The sequence below is a fragment of the Pholis gunnellus genome, assembly GCF_910591455.1.
Source record: "Pholis gunnellus genome assembly, chromosome: 4".
Taxonomy (NCBI): domain Eukaryota; kingdom Metazoa; phylum Chordata; class Actinopteri; order Perciformes; family Pholidae; genus Pholis; species Pholis gunnellus.
Window position 1 is genome coordinate 20,148,000 of NC_136530.1, and position 25,621 is coordinate 20,173,620.

General features: G+C 44.9%; 1 protein-coding gene across 1 annotated transcript in view; it reads left to right on the forward strand.

The window, feature by feature from the left end:
• Nucleotides 1-25,621, forward strand: part of gmds (GDP-mannose 4,6-dehydratase) — a 138,978-nt gene that overhangs the window by 77,264 nt on the left and 36,093 nt on the right. The gene's annotated exons all lie outside the window — the stretch shown is intronic.

Here is a 25,621-nt window from a genome sequence, read left to right on the forward strand (position 1 = left end):
CAACAAGAAGTCATTATTTACCTATAATACTCTTGTTTCATTTCTTTACAAATGGAGTTATGATCGCCATCACAAGTACGTCTTTGCAAAAACATGGAAAGCAGTTATTGTAACCTCCGTCCCGAGCACGAGGCACATGAAGGAATTACATCAGTCACCAGTTTAAAAAACGTATCTGGTAAGAATGTTCACTTGCATGCAATTGTGCTTTAGCGAAAATAGGGGAAAGGTTTCTTTTGCCTGTCGACCCCGTAGTAAAATAAATAACCGGGCTGCTTTTTTTCATGCAGGCTTAACGCTGGTCTTTACTCTTAATAGCGTCACTGAAAAAAAGAGACAATCACTGTTCCCTTTGCTCCGTGTTGTCTTCACTATCGGCAGTCTGTGACACTCTTCTTGTGGTCTCCGTATCCCTGACGTGTGCCTATAAGCAAAACCCTGATGCAGAAACTTATCAGGATTTTGTTATTGTGCCCTCTGTGAAGTCCGAAGCTCAGTCCCCCCCCCCCCCCCCCCCCCCCCCCCCCCCCCCCACCACCACCACCACCACCACCACCACCACCACCCTTCGCTTCTTTCCACCATCTCCCCCGTCTTCTGTAGACTATTTATGTGCGTCCCCCTTCCCAGCTCTGTGATGGATTTAGTGTTGCCATGCTCAATTTCACCGACGGGTCCGTCCCCGCAGCTCAGAGGCCTTCTTTATGGCCCTGCTTCACCGGTGTGGTGCGCTGGCGAACTGGCTCCCCCTGAAACACGGGCCCGAGACAAGAAAGGGCCTGCTGTGTGCGAGCAGGAAGCTCAGAGGAGGTGGAGGCCGAGGGGAGGGGAGGGGAGGGGAGAAGAGAGCGACCTGGGTGTTCCATGAGAGTGGACCTCTCGGCTGTTATGCTTTCTAATTCCCGTCAGCGCAGAACAGCGGGGGGGAATAGAGCAGAGAAGGATCATAGAGGGGGAAAGGGAGGGGGGGGGGGCGGAGGATGATGAGGGTGAAGGAATCATATTTTCACACCGAAGGGAAGCAGGCGGGTGGGCGTCGATGCTTTAATGGAAGATATGCAAGGAGCACAACCCGGGTCTTCAACCTGGTTATTCCTATCGCTAATGGGAACACAGTGCACCCAGCAAGTTAGTCACTGAGCTCTCAGAACACGGCGACATTGCTGTAAAGAAGTTCGACAGGTCAAGAACCACAAGCGGTCAGACTATCAGACTGTTTCAAACAGACCCCCAACTTGTTTTAAAGAGGCAAACGGTTCAATTATTATCTGTAAACTGATTGGCGTTGTTAGGAAATCTCTGAAATCCTGCGGGAACACAAACTCCCCTTTGTTACAAAGGGACGAGCATCCGTCCAAGAACATCCATGAACAACTGCTTGTCTTGTAAATCTTTTGCTCTGATTCCGGCAGAAAGAGTAAATAAACAGAGGAAATTTTCAATCGGACGGTTAATGGAGTGACTTTGGGCGTAGAAGAGTTCTGCAGATAGAGCTGGAAGTGATTTAACTTCCTAAGAGACAAATGAACATCAGCTGGATCTGCACTGAAACCTGATGATGTGGATAATGAAATAATGCCCTCTCACTCACTTCCCACCGCACAATTTCAGGGTTTGTGTGCAGCTTTGGACCGTTTTTTTTTTAATGTCATAATTTCTTCTGTTGGATGTAAAACATGTTTAAAATGGTCGTAAACAGGAAAAATAGGCATCGACTGAATCCCATTGTGATCTCCCAGGGTCCACACTGACTCCCAAGCCATTTTACTTCGTCTTATATAATCAATCGTAATCTGACTCCCTTAATGTAATAAATACACACAGATTCACACACACACACACACACACACACACACTCACTGCGTCCTGCTCGTGTCTGGATCTAATATGCTGTCATTTAGCTCTGGGTCTGGAACAGATTCACATGAAGGGCTCGGGTCCTCTTCTACTTCACCCCCCCCCCTCCCAGCCTTCTCCTGTCCTACTGGGTGTGGCTCTGCCCCCCCCCCCCTTCACCCTGGCCTTTACCCCCTGACTCTACCTCCCTGATGGCCACTGCTGCACTACCGAGCTGTAACCTCCCAACACCCCATCATCTGGTTCTGCTTGCCCATCCCGCGCCCTCCCCAAGGCCACAGGAAATAGCTGGGGAGTTTGTGGGCCCGTTTCCCCTGGGGGTGGAATTAACAGGTGCACCAGTGTTTGTTTCAACTTTCCATTACCACTGGATAATGGTAATAATAAACATGGCGAGGCCAGGTGGGCGCTGGCTTTGGCTCTCACGTTGCTTTCTCAGGTTTTCGACTCATTGTATCCATTGCTGTTGTGAAGGGATCCTAAATGACTAAACTGTACTTTTGGGTTTTTTAAAGAGTTTCCCTGAAAATTGCAATGTAAACTGAGAAGGAAACTGAGATCCAATACAGTCTTTGGTCACTCACACTCACGTTAGTTGATGTCTTTCTTGAAAGACCTTGTCAAAACTAAAAAGCAAGTCAGTTTAAGACATTTTTCAACAGGATTTTATTTCTTCAGGCTCTTAAATGTTGTTGTACCTCCTGCTGCAAGAATACGCTTATTGCATCTTATAGTAAATGAGGTCCTCTGACCATGTTAGAAGCTGAAAAAATCGCTTCCAGTAAAAAAAGAAAGTGAATTTATAAGAAAATGCAAAAGAGATCAAAAGTCAAAATAAACCAATAAATTCACACATTTTATTTCTTTTTTTAGACTAAATATCTGTAAATACAAGGCACAGATGGTAGTACGCTTCGAGGCGATCTTTTCCGTGATGCAGATGTTGCCTGAGGTGCCACCGGGTGGCAAACCACAGAGATGTAAAACGATAGCCCCGTTTTGCATCCAAGACTCGTTGGTGATCTCAGAAGTTTCAGTTCGCCGGAGCCCCTCTCTCCCCATAATTGGCAGCCATTTTCCTCAGCTGCCATTATAGCAGGTAGATCTGCCATCTTGTTCTCATGTTACCTGGGATCCCCCTTAAGTGAGTCATCAGATCGGTTAATAACGGGAGAGAGGCAGTTTAATGGCGCACGGGGTCGTCTTGGAGGGTCGAAGGTGGGAGGTCAAATGTTGCCATAATCCCAGGCTCCAGCGCCAGCCCGTAAATAAGAGCTCAGCAGCTGGGAGGGGGTAATTGATTTGAAGGGAGGGGGCATATTTCACCTGAAGAGGAAGTGGAGTTGACAACCGTCCAACCGCTTTATAACCATTGTTGGATTAGCACCTCTGGTGTGGGACTTGGTGAGACGCAGTAATGTGGGAGAATTTCCGAGATTAGTGACGTTAGGGAGAATAAACTGATCCCCGCAAGAGATGCTGCTGGGGAGTCTGTCCTTCTGTCTTAAGCGTGTCATTTGTTTTCGGTTTACACACAAACTGGAGCACCAAGGCGCTGATTGTTTGCAGGAAGCAGGAGCAGCGTTTATTGATGGCGCTTTACGTCGGCTAATGTGTTTTAACATGTAACACGAGACTCGGTCGTGCTGGGGGGGGAAAAAAAACCCGTACAGATGAGGTTGACTTTTAAAAAAAAGAAAGAAAGAAAAGAAACAACGGAAAAGAAACTTTAGGTCTCCGCTGTGGAAATTACCGTGGAAAAAAAATAGGAAGGAAGGCAAGCTAGGAGAACAGAATGGGAGTGAAACGGTGCTTGCACATTTGATGTTGCCACGTTTTGCAACCTTCATTGCCTTTACACTACATTCATCACGCAACACGATTCAATCTCAGCGCTCGCTCTCAGACAACAAATGACGCGCTGATAAGGCCACATTCTTGCGCTTGTTTTCATTGATAAACATGTTGTGATTGGCAGAACAATCTCACAGACAGACTGAGACCTGCAGGATATCAGGAGCAGGCGAGCGAGTGAGTGACTGCTTCCTGTATAGACAGGAAGTGAGGGCTTTTATGAGGGCAGTGCATTGATTTCCTAGCGTGCCAGGTCCCGGGAGTGCAGGAAAAAAGAAAAGAGAGCTGCTTCCTGTTGAGAAGAATGCCGTGCCCATGCTATCTGACGCTCAACAGTCTCGCAACTGTGAGTGTTGCCCTGTTGGCTGCCTTTCTCGTCGACCTGCACCCAGAGGTGCAAAAGAGAGGGCGTGTGTTCGTGCTCACAGTTGAAGAAAGAGTGTGCTGTCGCTGCCAACTTAGTCCAGAGGAAGAAGAATACCAAACAGGAACTTACTGCATTTATTCCACCAACACGGCACACAGCCTCCATCAGAGGGTGCCTTATAGGGTGCAGCGTCCTGGAGGTGCAGCGTCCGGTCTGGGCTGGTGGGTGTATCGGCTGTGCACTTCTGTAGGAAGACGTATGCTCTGTGTCGAAACACGCTGGTTGAATAAAGACCAGACTCCTCCAGTAAAGCAGTTCATTTTGCCGGGCTACTTCTCACATTCAGTTATATCGGTTACAGAGTAAAGTGAAATAGCATTCCGCTGTTGAGGACGTCCTGTACCAAGTTTGTTCCCTTGAGACCTGCATCCTTCCTTTCCTCCCCCCCCCCCCCCCCCCCGCTCTCTTTACCTCATACTCCTCTCTCAACTCCGCTCTTGTATCATCCTCTATTTCTTAACACCTCCTTCCCTCCCCCTCCCCGCCTCGGTTCCATCCCACACTCTCCCTCACCTTGTTATCTGCCTACATCTTTCCCTCCCTCCATCTCTCTATCTCTCCGCCCATGGTTCAGGGCTCGAACCCGTGTCCTCCTCCTCCTCCTCCTCCTCCTCCTCCTCCTCCTCCCCTGCAGCTCCTCTGTGTTAGCCGGTGGTCTCTCTCGAGGTCCCAGAAGGATTGATGGTATTCTCCTCCTGATCGTCCAACAGGCCAAAATAGATGGCTGACGCAATTCTCTTGTAGGGAGGGACCAGATTAGGACGAAACGAGAGCCACCCCCTCACGCACACATGCAGTACATGTATATGTGCAGAGAAGAACACTGTCTGCATCATCTGTTGGCCTTTGTTCCAGCAAGGGACAAAAAACTCAGGGAAAGTCACTCTGTATGTGGTGATTGGCTTTTTACATTCTCTGAGCTCCTCACGGTCTCCCCCCCCTACTCCCCTCCACATCCCTCAGGTCAGGGGTGAGGGGTCAGAGGTGAAAGGCGAGGTTGTGGGCTGTCTCTCCTGGAGGAGAGGAGCTGTTGTAGCCCCTTAGTTTAGACTGAGAGGAGAGGAGCCTCTTCCTCCTCCTCCTCCTCCTCCTGCACATCTGGCTGCCCCCAGAACACTCATTTGGAGGGAAAACAAGAATGTTTTTATTTCCCAGGAGAGAAGAAGAACTCTGGAGTTAAACCACAGAGTTAAAACACAGAGAGGCATCCTGGGCCCTCACACAGCCTGCTGCTAGGATGTGATGGCGCAGGCTTTTCTCTACTCTCTCTCTCTCTCTCTCTCTCTCTCTCTCTCTCTTACTCTTTCAGTCTCTTTTCTTTGCTCTTTGTCTCTGTTTTCTTTCTTTATGCTTCCATGTATCTGTGCTTTTGTCATATCCACTAATCAAACCAACAGACAGCCAGGATCAACACGTCTCCTAAAACGCACAACTTATTTGTCGACGCAATTTGCACGAAATGTAATGTAATTATCATATTGCTAAAATGTTTATACTGACCATATCTGCAGACTGTAGTTATCTGTAAAACATTCACTGTCATCATTTTCCTACAACATTTTCATCCACGCTTGGCTGTAAATATGTAAATATGAGGTCTGAGTCAAGAACCTCAATGCTTGTTTTTTTCCTACCAAAGACATGTCCATTACAGCGCTGGCATACATACATCCTCTTATGTCATTATTGTAATCTTTGATCTGAAAGCTTTTTAATTAAATCACAATGTTGGCAGTCGTAGACTATTTTATTATGGGCTGCACGTGTGACAACATTAAATATTTGAATTGAACATTGCTAGTATCGAAACAAAAAAAACAAAAACTCAACACTGCATTTCAGGTATTTGTGCTCGAATCAAAGGCCCGTGTTTTTCTAGTTATGTACGGGCAACTCTGTGCATTTGATCATGTTTAATAAAATAATAGGTTGTTGCTTAAAATTGAAAATGTCAATACTGACTTAACATTTTTCAACCAAAACCACAATCTTACCCGAACCGTACAACACGAGAGACTAAGGAAGTTAATCCCAGGTCAAACTCCTGCAATTTATTTTGTACACCAGCCCATCCGCCCTGATATTTGAAGTCTTTTTGTCCTCTGTACACTATAAGCATGTCACACATTCTGACAACGTTTCCCATCACAAAGTGATTTTCTTTTGTTTCAGCTGCAGCCAAATGCAATGGAAAGCCAATTTCTTAGATTTACAAGCAGCTCGCCTCAGAAACACGCTCGTCTGTGGAACCTCTCCGACTGTCTTAACACATGTGCATACAACACACACACACACACACACACACACACACACACACACACACACACACACACGCATACACAGCTGTGCTCTATTACAGCAATGTACAGTAGCCATCTCTCCGCCCCTCGCCTCGAGCCCTCTCTGTGACTGTTATTGGAAATGTAGCGCTGCTACGGGAGCAAGCTCATGGCGGATTTATATGACACAGGTGCACGCTCTGGAAAGCACTCGTGTACACACACACACACACACACACACACACACACACACACACACACACACACACACACACACACATGCGCGCGCATTTCAAGAGGCACGCGAGTAGACCAGCCCGCAAAGACTAGATCTAATGTCAGCCACTTAATGTCTACACCACTCACAAGTCACAACACACTTCAGACTTACACACACACACACACACGCACACACTCACATATGTGTCTGAACTGCTTAGAGCTGTATCCAAACCAGGCTGAAAGTATCACCCAGCTCCTCTTGTTTCTGCCGCCTGGTTAACCTCATCTGATTCTGATTTTTGACTTTGCGTATTGAATATGACAAAAAAAAAAAAGGTCTTTAATTTTAAGTTAATATATTTTCCTCCTTGCCCTCGGTGCCTAGATCGCTCCTTTTGTTCTGGGAATATGCCAGGCATTTCCTCCGGAGGCCGGAGGTATGCGCTGGGCGGGCTGGGCTCGCTTTTCTCTCTGGCGTTCCTCGATGGCCTAACGGAGGCAAGAAATACCGGGGATACGGTTTCCCTCTGGAAAACAGACAAAGACATTCCAAGGAGGAGCAGCTCGAGTGCCTACGCAGCAATAATGTCTGCTTAAGTTTCTGGCCACGTCGACTACACTAGAGTACCTATGGATCTCGCTGGGTTTAAGGTTTTGCAGTAGCAAATGTGCCGCATAAGACGCAGGATTTCTTTACCAAATAAATTGGATTTGAAATCGTTTAACGCGGCATTTTCTAACTATTTTCTTTGAGCCCAAAATATCTGATGGAAGAATTTTATGTTTGAAAAAAAATCCTCTTCCCAGGGTGTTACTGTTTAGACATATTACGGATTTGAAGATGAAAAATGTGAACCTCTTGCCCTAAAGAGATTGCTGCCGTCCACCCACATATGTGGTAATGTAGTGTCGGACATGTGTATCTCGTCAGCCCGTCCTGTGTGATGTTCATCCCACTATATTGAAAACGCAGAGGGCAGGGAGGCTCCCCGCCAGCCACATGGTTCTGATTTAGCCCGTTGGTGGACGGTCGCGTCGTTTAATGAACAAGCAGGTTGTTTCACTTTTTTTCGTGTCACAGGGGCGAGGTTGTGTTGCTTGAGGTTGCTTTAGGGTCTACATCTGGATTTGGGGGACAGTAATTGTGGGCAGGAATGTGTGTTTGCAACCCCCCCCCCCCCCCCCCCCCCCCCCCCCCAAATACAGCAGCAGAGTATCGCACGTCGTAGATTAGCGGGGCAATGAGTTGTACAGCAGTCCCACCACAATGCATTTATTTTTTTAATTCATACTGCAGAATTATGCAATTTTGAGCCAGCAGGAGCAACAGTGCAGCAGTAACAATTCTATTATTGATATTCTATTCTATTACGAGTACAAAACCTCTGACACTGATCGACGATGTGAATGATGATTCTTCTTTTTTCTCTATGAACACACCTAATAAGTCAATGTTTGTACCTTTTTTATAATTATGTATCACACACGACCATATTCAAACAAAACATGGGAATACTGACACAGGTTATGGTCATACATAGGAGCTATGCCTTGCAATAGTTAGTGTAATAAAGCATTTTAGTCCCATAGAAACCAGTTAAATTAAGGCTCAATCTGAAGGTTTACAGCAGTGCAGTGATGGCAGTAAACGAGGGAACCTTTTGGAGAACCCCGATGCGTTAAACGGAGAACAACAGCACTGAATCCCATATTAGGCGAGAGCTCTGACAACACAGTCTGATGCACATTTGTTTTGAAACTGCACGGAGGCATTCAAGGACACATGATTTATTTCTGAATGACGAGGCACTTTGAGGTTATTTTGGTGTGTAAAGAAATTCCTGGCACTTACCTTTGTGCCATGTTTGAACAATGGAAACACTGAACTTGTTTGTCTTGTTTTGGTCGTATGACCGCAAAACAACTTGATACAATGCACCGACACTTTTTGTTTTGCTTTCTGATTTCCTCACTTTCTCTGTCATGTGTTTTGAGTTACACTTTTGTAGGATAACGACTCATCATATGTGCTGATGAGAAGAAAAAGAATACAAACTCCATGTCACTTTGTCAAGATAGAAACTGAAAGAGTAACTTTTGCTTTGTTCAGATATCAAGGGCGTGTTGTTGCATTCCTTTTCTGAAATTCGTTGCATTTGAAGGTATTAATGCTAATACACAGTGTATGTTTGCATTATGTCAGAATGATCCTCTGCCAAGTGCAGGCAAATAAATCAACTTCAGAATCAAAAACGGAGATTCCATTCAATAATTTGTTGCCGACATTGTCAATCATGGCGGATAATTGTTTCAGCCGTAGGGTCTTTGTGCAACGGTCGTTGTTGATTTCAAACATGGAAAATCAATTTTAGCATTTTTTTAGCATGAAGCCACACCTGCATGATGTCATTGCTGCAGGTGTTTCTCAGCTCCCTTTAGGTTGCGTGTGTGTTTCTCAGATGGATATCTGTGGATGCCTGTTTTGCATAATTCTTAAAAAAAAACCCAGCTCTGCGGGTGTGTGCACTTGAGTGCGTGAAAGACAGAGGAACGTACTGTAGATGCTTATCGGTGCGGCCTAATCACTTCCACGTGCTTTTTTTTTTGTTTGTTTTACGGCCGCGCGCTTTCTTCGTTCGAGGCCGCTGGAGTCATCATAGCCTCCCTAAAAGTTTCACACATGGCCCCTCGTGTTCGCCACGTAAACTGTCCCGCTGAAAGAAGACCCTGGTCCAGTCCTGGACTCTCAGCTTGTGTCCTTAACGGCGCCCCGGGGCTTTTACTGCCTCGGAGCTCGACCTGCTCACTCCGGTGGTCCGCAAGCCATGGGAACCAGCCTCTCTGCTCAGGCACACACGTACACACTGAGGTAATGATGAAAAAAAAAAAAATACTGGAGATCGTATTTCTTTTGTTCAGAATGATCTCCTTTCATTTTTTATTTTGGTAGAAGGCAGAGCTGCAGATTGTGAGTGTGTGTTTAATTTGGCGTGGATTATTATTTTGCCTAATTGGCTTTTAACGAGGTTTCAACTCCAGTATGAAAAGAAGCCGGTCTGCTTCTTACCACCCACCCACAAGAACCTTTCAAGGTTAACCCCATCCAGATCCGCATCTCCCCCCCCCCCCCAACTTTAACTTTATCCTTCTCAAATCTGCTTTAATGGTATGACAATTAAATACATTCTTCCCAAAGCAGGTTGTACAAGGTCTGTAACTATAGTGACAGTTTAGACCGACTTACGTATTGTCATAAATTCTACTTTTATATTTCTACCCCACTCTACATTCCAGAGAATATAAAAAAATAAAATTGTTACTTTTACTCATTTTTTTAATATATATTTTTTACATTATATTATAAATGAAAGAAAAACTTTGAAAATAAACAATGAAATAAATCAAATAAAAAAAGACATTCTTTCTTATGGGGGGCAGTTCAAGGTATTTAAATCAACTCTGCACCTGTAAGGTATTCCCGAACGTCTCCTCACTCCTGGGAATATCCCTCTAGTTCAACCACCACATATCATCAGATGGTAAATCACAAAGAAAGACTCAATAGCTGCGCGTCATTATAAGGTAAAACCCTGTGTGCCTCGTTCAACGAGAGGTGCAGCTTTCAACAACAGGGCTATTGTTTCATCAGCAGTAAGCAAAGTCACAACATGCTATATTGATGCAGTTATAATACCGCAGATCAAGATCCCTTTATTGTACGAGTTTCAGCAGACATTTACTGTTCTCAATGTGGAAGCGTGCCAGCAGCTTTGATTTGCTTCCCCCAGATCAGTCTGGGTCTGGGGGAGTTGACTTCACGTGATCCTGATCGTGAAGGTAATGGAAGGCCGCAAGTGCCAGTTATGGGTTGTAATGGAAATCCGTAGTCAAGGGTGACTTACAGTAAAACCAAAACAAATCTGTGGAATACAGAGGAAAAGCTGGCCGTTGGTGTTTTTGCCTCCCTTTGTGTGCAATAAACTCAGAACGTCGCACACGCACGACGACGAGAGAGCCTTTTATCACAGTTTACTGATACGAAAAGACACATTGTTGTTGCATGAGCGCCTCACTCAAGCTGCTGCCTCCCTCTGAGGCTAAACTGTTATCTTATCAAAACAAAGGATTCTTTGAATATTTACATGCAGGGAAAACACCCTCAGGCAATTGTGTGTGTGCGTGTGTGTGCGATAGGAAGGAAAATATTTCCCACTAAGTCTTCTGTGAGTGCGCCCGGGGGGGGGAATTCAAAACACTCGTGTCGTTTGTTCTGCGCAGCGCTCACTGCCAACTGTCGCTGTAGCGAGCAGAAAGTGCTTTTTTATTCTTCTGCGTCTTTTTACTTGTGCTAGGAGCGCTACAGTTTGTTAGCGGCTGCAGCTCTTGTACAGTAACAGTAAGGGTGCAGAGACAGACAGTGTGTGTGTTTTATGTTTCGGAAAGAGAACGTCAATGAGAATAACTGAATTCTTTATTTCTTTTTTCATAGCGCATACATCGGATCACACTGGCTCTATTGTTCAGAGGCCGGTTGCAGAGATGAATTGTTTAACCCCGTCTTACCACACTGCTGGATTGACTTCGTAGTCTGGTGTACAGTATTTTTTAATGTGTGTGCATGTTTACGATGTGCTGTGTGTGTGTGTGTGTGTGCAGGTGCATGTTTTCATAACTCTGAATGTTTATGCATGCTCATACAGCTGAAACACTGGAAATTCATGGCGCTGGTTGCCAAGGCCTTCGGCCAGCAGCAGCAGATGAAATATTAAGTGGTTCCACTGATTTATGCAGCAATACTGCGAGTTTGACAGAGGTTTTGCTCCAACGTGATGAAGATAGAATGGAGGTTCCTGGATAAAACTTGCTAGTACACACGTACCCGCATGCACTGAACACATGGCCACCCACCTGTTCACTGCCCAGCCACTCACCTTTCTTTCGGATGCGTTGCACTGATTTTAAACATCAAGTCTCTACATTTTGTCTCACCTCGGCAGGAGCCTCCTTTAGAGATCACCAGCTGATCTACTCTCTGGCTACACAATTTGTAACAGCCCGGTAATGCCGTGAGTTACCATCATGTTGATCAGAATCTCAAGTGCATGATGCACATCCAGTGCCAACTTTGGCTGCCAAGGCAGGACATGGTGTGCTTTTTTTCTGTGGCGGGGCAAAGAATAAAGGTGTGAAGGGCGTAGTAGCGTCAGGGCTCGTAGTACATCTGGAATTTCATGCAGGTCATCGACGTCCGCGTCCTGTAACAGACCAACAATACACTTGTTTTCGCAACCGCAACCTTTCCCAAAATGTATGACGTGTTTCGGTTGGCCAACCTTAACCGCCCCTTAGCTATACTGTAGTCGCCATGAACTGATATTGTAAAATGAATTAGTCATTTTATAGGTTATGTCATTGAGCGCTCAAAAACGTATTCCTATGTCTATCACGAAAGTGCATTTCGCTCTCAGTAGCCAGCGAGTTTAAATTGATTGTAACAGCTGTTATTTTTGGCTTATTGAGGCCTCCAAGACCATAACATGGTAATAGGTCGGATAAAGGAAATGAAATGGTTGCTTTGGTGAACTTGAGCGTTGCTCTGTATATTTGCTGCACAGCGAGGCTGAACCAGCCGCTCGCAATCCACAAAGACTTTTTTTGGTCTTGTTCACTTTGTTGCAAACAAGCAGGTGGCTTGTTCTGTAATCCTCTCCCTCTCGATCCTCAACTCCATCCGGCTTTCTCAGGAGGAAGTGGGCTGTCCTCTGAGATGAAGACTTCCTCCAGTGACTCCCACTGCAGCTCCACAGGAAGAGCTGGAGCAGACGTGTGAGGAGTCAGAGTCAGTGCACCGTCACTGGGATGGATCCATTTAGTTTGAGGGGGATGGAGGGGGGTTAGGTGCGATAGCGGGTAAAGATGGCGGGATGGGATTTGCAGAATGAGATAAGGTTGAGTGAAGATAACTGAGAGGGAGAACGTGTGAGAGATGGATGAGGGGAAGAGAGGGAGGAAGTGAGAGAGGGAGGGTAGAGATGGATGGACTTATTTTTGTGTACGTTTTCAGTCACCAGAGAAATAGAAGTTCCTGGTTTGTACTGAGGGAGACCACCTTTGGCTCTGATAACATCAGAATAGTGACTCACCTGCTGACTATGCAAATGTTCATGCCGCTGATCGTTGACGAGCCGATTCTCCTGCACTCAAGCGTCTCACTCTTTGCCTCGTTGTGTTGTACTGTATTGTTTTTTGTTGTCTGCAAGATATCTTATTATTCGGGTCTTAATTTCATCTTATCTTTAGCGACTCTACATCTGTTCACTGATTGTAAAAATGTATTTTTGAGCGTCGTTAATAACGTTATGTTGACAGAATGTAACAGAGCAGCCTCACGTGTTTTAGTTCGGGTTAGGTCAGAGAAGACAAGGGTTTGGACGCATTTTAGAACTAAAAAACTTGCGTTTGTGTGCGGAAAAAAACAGTGTTGAATTGCCCTGAAGTACATCAAAGTTTAAAATATTTTGTCCACCGTTATTGACATGAACCGAGCTGTGTTCCTACCTCCCAGTCACAATCCAAAACATCCAGAACAGTAAAAGTTGTTATACAGGTAAAGGCACACTTGACAGTTTTGGGGTCAGCCATAAACAATGTTTAAAGTTGGGCTTTCACTGGCATGTGTGTCGCATAGAGGTCCTCTCTGTCAGCTGTAGCTATTACACATTAACTCTACACAGCTACTGTGCCATTTTGACTTTCCGTGGTGAATTTCGTGGACTTTGAGAACCTTTGACACACATATTGCCATATGTAAAGAATTTGCAAAGGTCAGCATCAACCACTAAAAATGGCCGAACTTCACCACTGCTTTATTATCCTTGTACCCCTCTGGGTGTCTGACTGTGGAACGATGTGGAACAACAGCCACAAGACTGCAGAGTCCCTGCTGAAAAGCTCCAATACAAACACAACCCCCCCCCCCCCCCTCTCTCACTCACATATAGCCAGGGGTGAGGCATCTGTTTCCTATGCTCAACATGTTGCAGGCACTGCATTCAATACACACACTCTACTGTTTACACTACTCCTGTCTTATCTTACACATTGGACACACTACAGCAACATTTCAGAAACGCACACCTCTGTTGGGTTGAGTGGGGGGGGGGGGGGGGGGGGGGGGGGTAGAGCGTGCGTGTGCGTGTGTGTGCGTGTGTGTGCGTGTGTGTGCGTGTGTGTGTGTGCGTGTGTGCGTGTGTGTGTGAGAGAGAGAGAGACCGTGGAGCGACCATGTGCAGTGTTTTGATGACACTGACTCGTTTGTCCTTTTCAGTGTCATTTGGCTCTGAATCTTTGTGTTAATGTCCGGATGTTATCGCCTCAGTATCAACAGCAACGGCGCTCTCATCTGATCTGGTTTCCCCGCTGATAACACCAGCGAGGTGTGTGTGTGTGTGTGTGTGTGTGTGTATGTGTGTGTGGTTGAGATACTCTATGAGGTAGCGGAGTTATGTTTATGTTTGAACTCTGTGCTCGTAGTGCAACGCCTTAGTGTCACACAGCCTTCTCTGTGTTTTTGTGTATTCATCATTTGTTGGCAAGTAGTATGATGCAACATGCAGCTAAAGTAAGAACATATCAGAGATAATATTACGTGTTTATGTTAGTACCAACCTGACAAAATTATAAGATGAAAAACTACAAGGAAAAAAATCAAATGACCAAAATAAAACCAGAAGTGGACATTTTGAACTTCTTAAGAAAGATTGCTGTATGTTGTTTGTATGGTTTGTCTCTGAAGGTGAAGAGGTTCGCAGCATGGCAGACGATTTAATTCGACGCACATGTTGTAGGTCAGTGTGGCATCCACGCCGCAGCAGCAGGTGGAAAAAGCAGAAACAATGTATGAGTGCTTTTTTCTTTATCGCCTCGTTGAAGGAGTGTTTAATGCAGCCAGCTGAGAAGCCATGCAGATTCTATGTGAGTTCATTTGATCAACTTTCAAGCTTTTGACAAACGGCTACTGACCAGAATTACTTTTAATAAATAATCATTGATATGACTTGTAGGAGTATGTTATAATTTTTTTTTAGATAAAATTCCAATTTGAAAACAAATCCGCTAAAATGAAGACATGAGGAAAAAGGACAGAATATTAAACACATAAGAAAGAATCAGTAATTGGACTGTTTTGCGGCGAGTAATTTAACTAAAACTGTTTTATGTGTTTCATGACTAAAATATCTATTTTAGGAATATGTAAATTAGCAAAAAAACTGGAATGAAAATCCCTGCCAAAATCAACACGGGTGTGTTTACTTTCAGTCATCTGTCTAAAACGTTGCCGGTTGTAACTGATCTCAAACATTCAGAGTCGATTACATCGCTGATTTCCCAGGTGTGCCTCACTCATCTTGACGTTTTGCCCTCCTCCGTTTATTTTTCATGTCACAACTTGTTCTTCTCTGAAACCTCCCTCGTCACCGTGTTTTTCATCCAGTTTTTCGTCTTTTTTGTCCTCGTAGCCCTCGCTGTCTTTCTGGTTTCTGTATCAGACAGTGATATTCTAATGACGTTATAGAAGCCGGAGGATGAGGCTGGCAGCAGCAGCAGCAGCAGCAGCAGCAGCAGCAGCAGCAGCAGCAGCAGTGTACAGCAGGTGATCGCAGATAGCTGATTTGAAAATAAATTCCCACAGGAAACGTGTGCGTGTACCTGTGTGTTTCAGGAAATGGTGAGTGCGTTTCACGGCTCCCTTTGCTCCTGCTGCGGTGGTCAGATAACGTTAATGAATCAATAGTCACCCAAAAGAGAGATAAAGAGGACGGAGGATGGAAAAGGGATTTTTATCTGCTTCTAAAATATTATGTTGTGCCCACTTCATGTTTTGTGAAAATGATGAATGTGCAGTTTCCCAGCTGTCCCCAAAGACCCCGACCATCTCACAGCCATCACGTTTCTCTGCCTGTCACCCAGAACTCTATCAGTGTTGTCTCAGCATATGACAACAAGGCGCACCGCTCGTCAGACGGCGTTGATTTAGGACGATTCTGCGAAACCCACATTATGTTCAAATCTGATGTTTTTTAACCTTCTTTGCCATTTTGTGTTTTCATTTCTTTTATGTCTGCATAGGGGGGGTCATACCGACTATGTTCATGGTGAAAAAAAACACAATTTTCTTAAAACAAACTGGTTCTCCATGTAAATCTGTACTTTCCATGTGCCCATTCAGCACTCCGACACCCCTACCAATGGTTGCAAAGAGGACGCGCTATACTTCCACTGAACATTGGCATTGGACATGAGTAGTGTGCTGCAGAATTGTACAGTAGGAACTTAATTCCGTGGGAGACTAGGATTACATAAAACATCCACAAGCCCTACATACGGAACAGAGTTTGGCTCTGACAGACAGACTAACCTGGACAGTGTATCGCATTAATCTCTTGACCATGGCTTTCCTGTCCTACACTGCAAAAAACAAGGATTGCAATAGGAAATTGCGTTGAATTGTGGTGGTTGAGGATGTGAACAAATGTAACACCTGTAGGATACTACAACGATAAGGAGGAGATGGAAACAGCCCTCAAATTGGCTTCAATAGGAATAAAGTCAGAAAACTCAAAAAAAGAAAAAGAAAAGAACGATGCTCCGATGGAAATAAAATAGCTGTCATCCAGTGTGCATTGATACCCGCGTAAGATCTGCCCTCCAAACTGTTGGTTGGCTTGCGTCCCCTCCCAGACTGCCTAATCAATTCAACATGGCCCTCGTTTGGACGGCAGCCCGCGAAGGGCCCGTGGCCCCTGCACCTCCATAAATACACTCACAGCTTTCTTAAATATGTGACAAAACACCGTTAAAGTTTACAGGCCTGGCGTCTGTGTGCACCCTGCGTTCACCAGGGGAGGAGTCACGTTTCCACCTGCAGTGGGGTTTTGAGGAGGAAGGGGAGAGGATGTAGTTCTACCAAAAGTCTAAAGGGTTTAGTCGTTCACACACACACACACACACACACAGACTGGTATCTCACGCACATACACACGCACACACCTGCTCTTGATTGTCCAATTTGTAAGCGATGTAGCGGCCGCAGGGGAGCATAGCAACGGTAAACAGGCTGATAGCATCTCATATGAGATCACTGCGTCTGGAACCGAATTCTAAGCAAAGAGACTGAGCCCAGCGTAGACACACACACACACACACACACACACACACACTGTGAAGAGGAAAGCAGGCATTGGTGTGAGTGACAGACGAACAGCAGCAGAGCGTTTATGAGCCTTTACAGTGTAAACGGAGTCTTCCTCTAGCAGTGCTGCTCCTGGTCTCAGCCTCGAGGTCAGGGGTCATGTGTCACTGGGTCAAAGTTCAAACTTAACCCATGAAGGAAGTCTGGAAATTCACTTCACAAAGAAAGCTTTGACTGACACCCGTACAGTTTACCCGCTGTCCCCTTACTGTCTTCTCTGCTTCTGGTTTCTCACTTAAACTCCTCACTTTTTCTTTTTGTTTTCCTGCCATTGAATCTCTGTGTCCTCTCTCTTTCCTTTCTTCCCTTTTGTTCCACAAACAAACACCACGCATCTCTTCATCTGATCTCTCAGACTCCAGTTTCCCATGGCGTTATCTCTTTTCAGTTTTCGTGGAAAGACTAAAAGTATTACAACTCCCGTCATCTGTCTCCTGCTATCAGACTTACTGTTGCAGCCAATCACATCACGCCATCACTGATAGCGAAACATACGTACAGTTTGCTTCCTGTGTCGTGTATGGTGTTATCTGCACTTTACACATACTCCAGGCTCGATTTCAGGAGGAAAATGATGAATGCAGAATTGATTTATAATTGATTGATTGATTGATCGATCATACTACCCTAAATAAGCTATTTACTCGGTTAAGCAACCGACTGTTTCATCGCTAATCTATTTTATCGAAGTCCCCCATTCCCCCTTTGTATACTGTGCATGTACTATCCCTCTCTTGGGGGTATGTCCTGTGATACTCCTTTCTGCAGGCAGTTTGTGGTGCAAGGTGAGAGATGTGTAAGTAAAATCAGTGGGTTCGTTAAGTCCAGACGCAGCGTTCATGTGGCTCTCCTCCTCCTCCTCCTCCTCCTCCTCCTCCTCCTCCTCCTGCTGATGTTTGTTTTCCTTCCTGCCTGTTCAAAGAGGGCAAAATAAATAAAGTGCTTTTCTGGCCCTGCATCACTCATCCCCCTGCTATTGATACCCCGTCTCCGACAGCCGAGGATGTGTGTGTGTGTGTGTGTGTGTACACGCATGCATGTGGGATTATACTGGGTTACAGTATAGTTAAAAAAAGTCCAGAGACGACTATTTAAAAAGCCTTTCACGGCCTTCTTTAGCCCCTGTATGCTGCCTATTCATAACCCAGCTATGACATATTGGCATAGCTACTATATTTAACTTAACGTCTAACTTAACTGGTGTGCATGTGTGTGTTCCTGTCCCCCACTTCCCCTCCCCCCTCCCACCCCCAAAAATGGTAACACACCCACGGCAAATGAGAGGGCTCCTTTGAGAAATGTGTTTCTCATGTTCTCACGGTGTAAAAATTACGCTATCGCCAAGCTCCAAGAATCAGCAGCTCTGTCCGCGCTACGTGGAGCCGAGCCCGACCTCGTGTGTGTGTGTGTGTGTGTGTGTGTGTGTGTGTGTGTGTGTGTGTGTGTGTGTGTGTGTGTGTGTGTGTGTGTGTGTGTGTGTGCGTGTGCGGTTTAGCTTTGCAGTGTGTGTTTTAACGTTAAATAGTGAATGACAGTCTTTATGAGAGCCCATTCCCTTCCTCCGGTGAAAACATGGAAAGATTGTTTACTGAGGACTCACTGTTCATGCAGCCCAGAGGTCACAGTCAAGTTGAAGCGTGTGTGAATTTGTGGACTTCCCCCGCGCATGCGGCTATGTTTAGATGTCCAAACACGCTGATAGTATCAAAGGAATGGGTGCAGGCTTGATTGATCGTATGAACATTAGCTTGACTTGGGCCGGGGGGAATTTTAGTTTTTTTTTGTTTTGCCGTGATCAGAATATATCGGTCTCCGTGTTTATGCGATGTGTAAGATATTGGTGTGGTTACACCGCTAAAGCCGCGTGTTGTTGTAAACTCTACGGCCAGAGCTGTCATGTGTAAGCCTCAGCCAAAAAAACATGCTCTAATGTGTTAATCAGCCGCAACAGTAGTTTGTTTTGGGGGGAAGGGTATAGTTGAAAGCCATTTGTCTGATGAAAACATACCGAAATTGAAGACATAAGTCATGGAAAATACAACAAGGTGACCTCTAGTTATCAGAAATATCACAAAATATTGAAGAAAAGCATTTTCCCCAAAATCAAAAGTGTTTTTTCTCTGCTGCATATGCTGTAAAGCCTTCAGTATTTGAATGAAAATAAACCAAAGTCAGTATAGTTGTTTACTCGTTTATTTTCTTTTCTTTTATTCTCTCAGACTAAAACCTCCGTGTTTGAGGTTTACTCATAAACAACAGTTTAAAGACTTTGTGCTGCGCTAACAAAGCTCCGTTTTTACGGTCGAATGCAAACAGGCGGAGAGATTTTCTGCTGTTGACAGAAGTTCCAAAGAGTGCATCTTTTCTGTTTGTTTTACTAATCCCCTAAACATGTACAATAAAAAAAAAAAAGAAAAAGCAGCAAAATCAAATGTTCGAGCTTTGAGGATAGTGCTTGGTGTGTGTGTGATAACTTGGCCCCGTGCACCCACACAGTCCTCTGCTCAGGTTGGAGTTGGGCAGCGTTATGCTAGGATTTATTTGAGTGACAGAACCAAGTGAGGTTACCAAAATAAAGTCTTATGTGCTGATAAGAATGACAGAGGTGTTAAAGGTCCCACATGTGAAGTGTGATAAGTGTATAAGCACTTTAATGCATCTGTGGCTTGTTCAGTTGGAATAAATGGAAATCAGAAGTTAATGACATCTTTTTTTACTTCAGCAATAGATTAACAAATATGACTTCATATGTCCGCGCAGCTGGGAGGATCCGGGTGGTGAACATAGCCTTTGGTGTCGCTCTTTGTACAGATATGCTGGTACCAGACCTGGCAACCACACTGTGTGGAAAGCTGCTGCTCCTAGCTGCCAAGACATGGTCCCAGCCTGTAACTAAAACCAGAAATTGTCATAATGTTTGTGTTTGTTTACAGATTAAACAAGACCTCTGTTAATAATGAGCCTTGCCGAACGCTACGTTAAGTTAGGCTGCTGGGAGATATTGTGTCATCTTGTGAGTAAACGCCCTTTTAAAAATGTGTGCCTGTCCTCTTTTAAGTCGTCCTTCCCTTGGACACCGTCCAGATTTACCATACCGTGTGGACCCACCAGAAGCAGCCCTGTGTGAATAAAATGCTTTTTTGGACTGGCTGTGAGCGATTGCGATCTGCCTCGTCTGTCAGACGTTTGCGACCTCCTCGGGGGTAACGGTGCTGTAGAGCATCCTCTGAGGTCAACCACCGCTGTGAGGCTCGGCCAGCACAACATGGTCAGAGTGAAAGAGACGGCGGCGGAGCTGCGGTCATCTGTGCGTCAACCCCCGACCATGCTACAGCAGCATGTGTCTCTGTGTGCGTATGTCCGTTCGGGATGAAGTCAGAACGTAAATATAGCCTCGTCTGTCTTCGACTCGACGTCCAGACAGTCTGTCTGACTAGGAAACGCGCTGCAGTCGATGACTTTTTTGGTCAAAACGCGACAGGAGAGCGGGAATGAGTGGAGAGAGGAGGAGGAGGAGGAGGAGGAGGGTGAAGGGGAGGGGGTTTAATAATTTCAGCCATCTCTAAAAATAGGGGGCTCAGTAACGGGAAGAAGAAGGAAAAAAAAAGCTGTTCTGCTAAAAATCACAGCTCCATAGCAGCCATTTGGATGATGTGTGCTCCCTGAGGTGGAGCCTGGGAAAGTTAGCTGTGCATACTAGCATGTCACTCCGTGTGTGTGTGAATCAATGTCTGTGTGTAAATGTAGACCTAAATTGAATGATTGAGGGTCTTACTTACGTATTTACGCAGAGTAGAGTTGGGAAAAGCGGTCTTGTTTGGGCCGATAGGACCCAGTTGGTCTGGATTGGTACGGGCCTGCTCTAGCCCAATTTGTCCCGGTCTGCTCTGGCTCATGGTTCTGCCAAATCCACCCCTGCCCTTTACTGACTCACTGCAAGACCATCAGGGATTGTGGGATGCAGGCGGACACAGAAATGAAAAAACGCCTTGTCCTTATATGAGAAGAGAGACAAACATAACTGAGTAAAGTCACATAAAATATGTTGGAAAAGAAAACGCGTGCGATGAAACTCTCCACTCAGGAACTCCTGGAATGTCAGCCCACCAATCTCCATTTCAGTGCTTTTTAATTCACTTGCTATGTGGCCCCCTCCGACTGCCTGTTGAAAGGGTGCTGGCCTTCACTGCGCTAAGCTGAGATTCACTTTATTGTTATTTTTACGGACTGGGTTTATAATGGACGGCAGGACTTAGTCACTGAGCCTCAGACTGAATGTCCCTGCAGGCCCAATTTGAGAAGCATGTGGCTTTTGTGTTGTTATGTTGTTACGGGCGATCGCGAGGAGTGTCACAGGAAATACTGTTTAATGCAACATCAATTCGTGAAGTAGTCATGCTTTTTTTTTTCTTCTCATTATCCAAAGACCTGCTGCGCATATCGTGTTGTTATTTTAAAAGACACTAATGCCTGATTTCCAGCGCATGCTTCGGCTCGGCTCCACTCGCCTCACTTTTGGTACCGGGACCTTTTCTCTTATTTCTTTTTCCACTGCAGATAGTCACCCCCGCAGGGTATTTGGGATTGTCAGCTGATCATCATAGAGACACTTTCTGAATCCTTTCATCTGCAATAAACAGAGGAACGTCTGCACGTCGACAATTGTTCGACGTAATGTATGCCGTATAGTTTTTTGCAGGCTGACACTCTTTAATAATCTGGGTGCAAAAATATCCACAACTTTTGCTATCTGTAAACCCCCAAAAGAGCAAGTGGAGTTGAGAAGAGCAGTGCCCTATGATCCTGTGTAATACACTAGAATTAGATATTTAGTTAAGAATTTAAAGTTGTTGTTTGTTGTGAGTAATGTTTTCATATCCTGTCAGTCTGGTACCTGAGATTAGCTGCAGACACCAAAATAATAACCTAGTTTGGTGAATATAAACATGTTTTAATCTTTTTGTCAGGCAATAAAAGGTGCCCCAAGTTCGACACCTTTCCTGATTTTGATACGGAAATACCAAAATCAAAGGTTTAAAAGTTTTAAAAAAACACTTTGATACTCGATACGGACACGTTCTGGTCGGTTCTCAAATAGTATTGAGGTTCGGTGCCCATCCACAGAAAATACTTTGATTAGACTTCCTCTCCTGCCTGACCCACCTGCTCTGCCGTGTCAAAATGTTTGTACCGATGTGGATTGTGTGTCAGCGTTGTGTTGGCAGCGCTGTGGAGTTGTTATGTGATATGCAGTTTAGAGTGGCAGGGAGAACTTATATCACCTGGTTTATGAGATACCATTTAGCATGTTGTTAGAATTTCAAACACCTTGTCAGAGCCCTGAGGGTGTGGGTGGGTGTGTGTGTGTGTGTGTGTGTGTGTCAGGGTGTGTGTTTTATGTGTATCACAGCGAGAACGCTCAAAGAACAAAAGGATCCTTTGAGTGCAGAATTTCAGAGGAAGCTGTCAGACGTGTCCATTCTTCTCTAAGCCGGTGTTTGGGATTATCCTGCACTGTTGTGGAATGCTGTTCAACACAGACAGACACACTCACGATGTGATGTCAGTCACTCATATGTAACTCCATACACTCAAGTGGCAAACCAACGCCCTCGTCAAATGGCCGTGAATGTAAACGGTTCTACGTGCAAACACAAATGACAATGCCCTGCAAAAACATGGACAGTTGTCTGATTCCCGCATATAAATAAAGGTTGGATTTATTAATGATTGTATGTGGGTGCAGCAGCTACCCGGGTTTGAATGCGATCCGCGGCCCTTTTGCTGGACTTCAACCTCCCCCCCCCTCCTCCTTTCCTTTCTTCAGCTGCACTATTGAATAAAGGAGAAAAAATAACAATAAAAGAATAAAGTTGTTTTCATATCCCTGTGGAGGTGCACGTAACACTCCAATCCCGTAAAAGGACGAAACCACGATGAGAACAAAAACAGGGCTAATGGTGATCGACTCATTGATGATGTTGAAACTTTGACCAAAATCGAATGGAAAGACGGCGTCGCTCTGTTTTTGCACGCTGGAGAGCCGCTCACTGCAGCTCACAATTGTGACACATTGAGAATTTTAGGTGACGTGTTTTTCAAAACAATGTTGCTTGAATTTGTCTTTGCCGAGATCAAATTGCGCCGGATAAGTTACCCTGCGCAATTGTTTACTTTGTGTTTTAGTAAAGCCAAACAAAGTGAAATGAACCACCACAGACAAGTTTGGATTGTGGACAGAAGGAAACGAGCTGTTAAAACTATTGCAGCGGCTGCACTTCACCGGTAAACTTGACCGTGAACAACACACAAATATCTCTGCTTCGACTTTCAGTCTAAACGCACTTCTCTGCCACCCCAGTAATGTATGTGTCATATGTCATATGTCATCATTTTGGTAAACTATATTTTCCCTTGTTCACCCCAACATGCAACACCAACGTTTTTTATGTCAGCACATCCCCTTTGGACCACATTATTGTTTTCAGGTATGAAAAGTTGAGTGTGGATGGAAGGGCCCAAGCTGAGAGAAAAATAGGTCTTCTATAATTAGAAATAAATGAGATGTTAAGTAAACATCTACAACGGGAGGCGGTTATCTGGCCTCAGTGCGGTATCTGCTCTGGGGCCGATGTCATTCTGGAGTCGTAATTTCAATACTATTTGCCTAATCTCGGTACAAGATGGCTGCAGATGATTGCCAGTGCATCCGGGAAGTATAGTGGCCTTGATGGATGTGGGTCCTAAAAGACCTCCCGATAACGCCAACTTGTGACGTACATGAGCGAGGCCGCGTTTGAGCCCGAGTGTGACGTTGCGTCGCGGTGCGTGAATGTCTTGTATCACAGCTCGTGAGTGCAGCTCATTAATCTCAGTATCGGTGGTATGAGCCGGGGCTGGCAGGCCCGGAGCTGCGTCGGCTCCAATTCAAGGCTTCCCTCTGATCCGCGCCAAAATAAGAGCACTCGTCTTCTTATTTTTCAGGCTTTATTATTCTTGTCTGGCAGCTGTGCTAGCATGTTGTGGAACAGTCCTGAGTACCTCTTGAGCTACTAATGATGTGGAAAAGCCGGCTCTGGTCGAGATCTGCAGTGGGGAAGACGTGGAACCTGCAGCTTCTCCACAACTCCAAAACCATCAGAGCCCGCATGTTGAGCTCTGTGAGAATACAAATGTCTGTTGAAATTAATCAGACGGACACAAGTGGCTTTAAGTGATAATGTTAAAGGTGACCAATCCATTTAGGCTCTATAGAGTTTAAACTTACTTAACTTTGTTTTTATTTATGTAGAAATGTGAACGAATCCTGGCATGAGTGAGTTTTTTATGGTTTCAAGTTAAAGGGCATTTGTCATATGTTTGCATTTGTGAGTGAGTCAGAAAGTGTGCGTGTGTGTTGGTGTGTGTTTATGCATTTGCCCACATGTGGATTTCTGTGTCCACATGCATCCTTGTGTGTGTGTGTGTGTGTGTGTGTGTGTGTGTGTGTGTGTGTGTGTGTGTGTGTGTGTGTGTGTGTGTGTGTGTGTGTGTGTGTGTGTGAGAAGCCCTGGGGTTAATGGCATTAGCAGGCTGTGATTGGGGCTGATGGCTTTCTGCGACCATAATAGCAGCTCTATTAAGTGTTTACCTTGAGCCATTCCACATGTCAGCTGTAGTCAAGCAGCCGGAGCCGGAGGACCGGGGGGCTGCAACAGCCTGGGACGCTGGGAGGGAGGCGAGACACAGAGCGGGGGGGGGGTCAGTTGGCTGCGGAGGAAGGAGGTCCAGATAAGTCATTGTGGTTTGGAGAGTGGTCTGATGTGTTTTCTATACCAGAAAATATCAATCTTGTCTTCAAGCAAGAAGACACTTATGTGTTTGTTTTTATTCTGAGCTGTAGCGTGTGGGACAAATTCATCTTCAGGGATTGATAAAGTATGACATTCTGTTACATTCACATTAGCAGATGTTGGGCATAAGCAACACAGAGTTCAGGGCCTGGAACAGTAGATTTGCAGCCATCGGTATCACAGTGGTGAGAGTGCACTGTGTGACCTTTACACAAGTATTCTGAGTCAGCAGACTGCCCATGGTTTGCACCAGGGATTTTCCCGCAGTCTAGTAGTTTTGGTTGTGCTCTATCTGTGCTCTATCCGACAGAGGCATATGGAAAGGATTAGATTAAATATAATACACCGGTAGAAAAAAAAAGAAGTGGCACCACAGCTGAATACTGAAGCCATGAAAACTATTATTCTACTGTATTAAAGTCACCGTTTTTTTATGTATCCTCAAAGTCGCTGATTTGTGAAGAGTTGCTACTTTTTCTTTTTTTGTGACTGCCGTTTAACATGTTTTATTTTGAAAATGACTAAGGAGATATAAAAGCTATAGACGGGTATGTCACAGCAGCTTTCAGCAGATGACAGCTAGGGATGGGGTTTGATGGCATTTCGTCATGTATTTTTATTTATTAGGTTGTTTTTGACTAATTTTGTGTTCAGAGTTACATGTTTTACGGCTTTTTACATTTTGACAACATGTTTGGAAAGGAGTGTTGTCACTGTATCATCTTATTCCTTCAATTGATGTATTTTTGTAGATTAATAATCAAATCAACAAACAACAAAACTGAAGTGAAAGATGAATATATTACCACCACATTTAGTACTGAAAGATGAAATAAACTTTACTAGATGGCCAGTACGGATTCTCTTCTAGCATGGTATTTATATTTTTGTACAATAA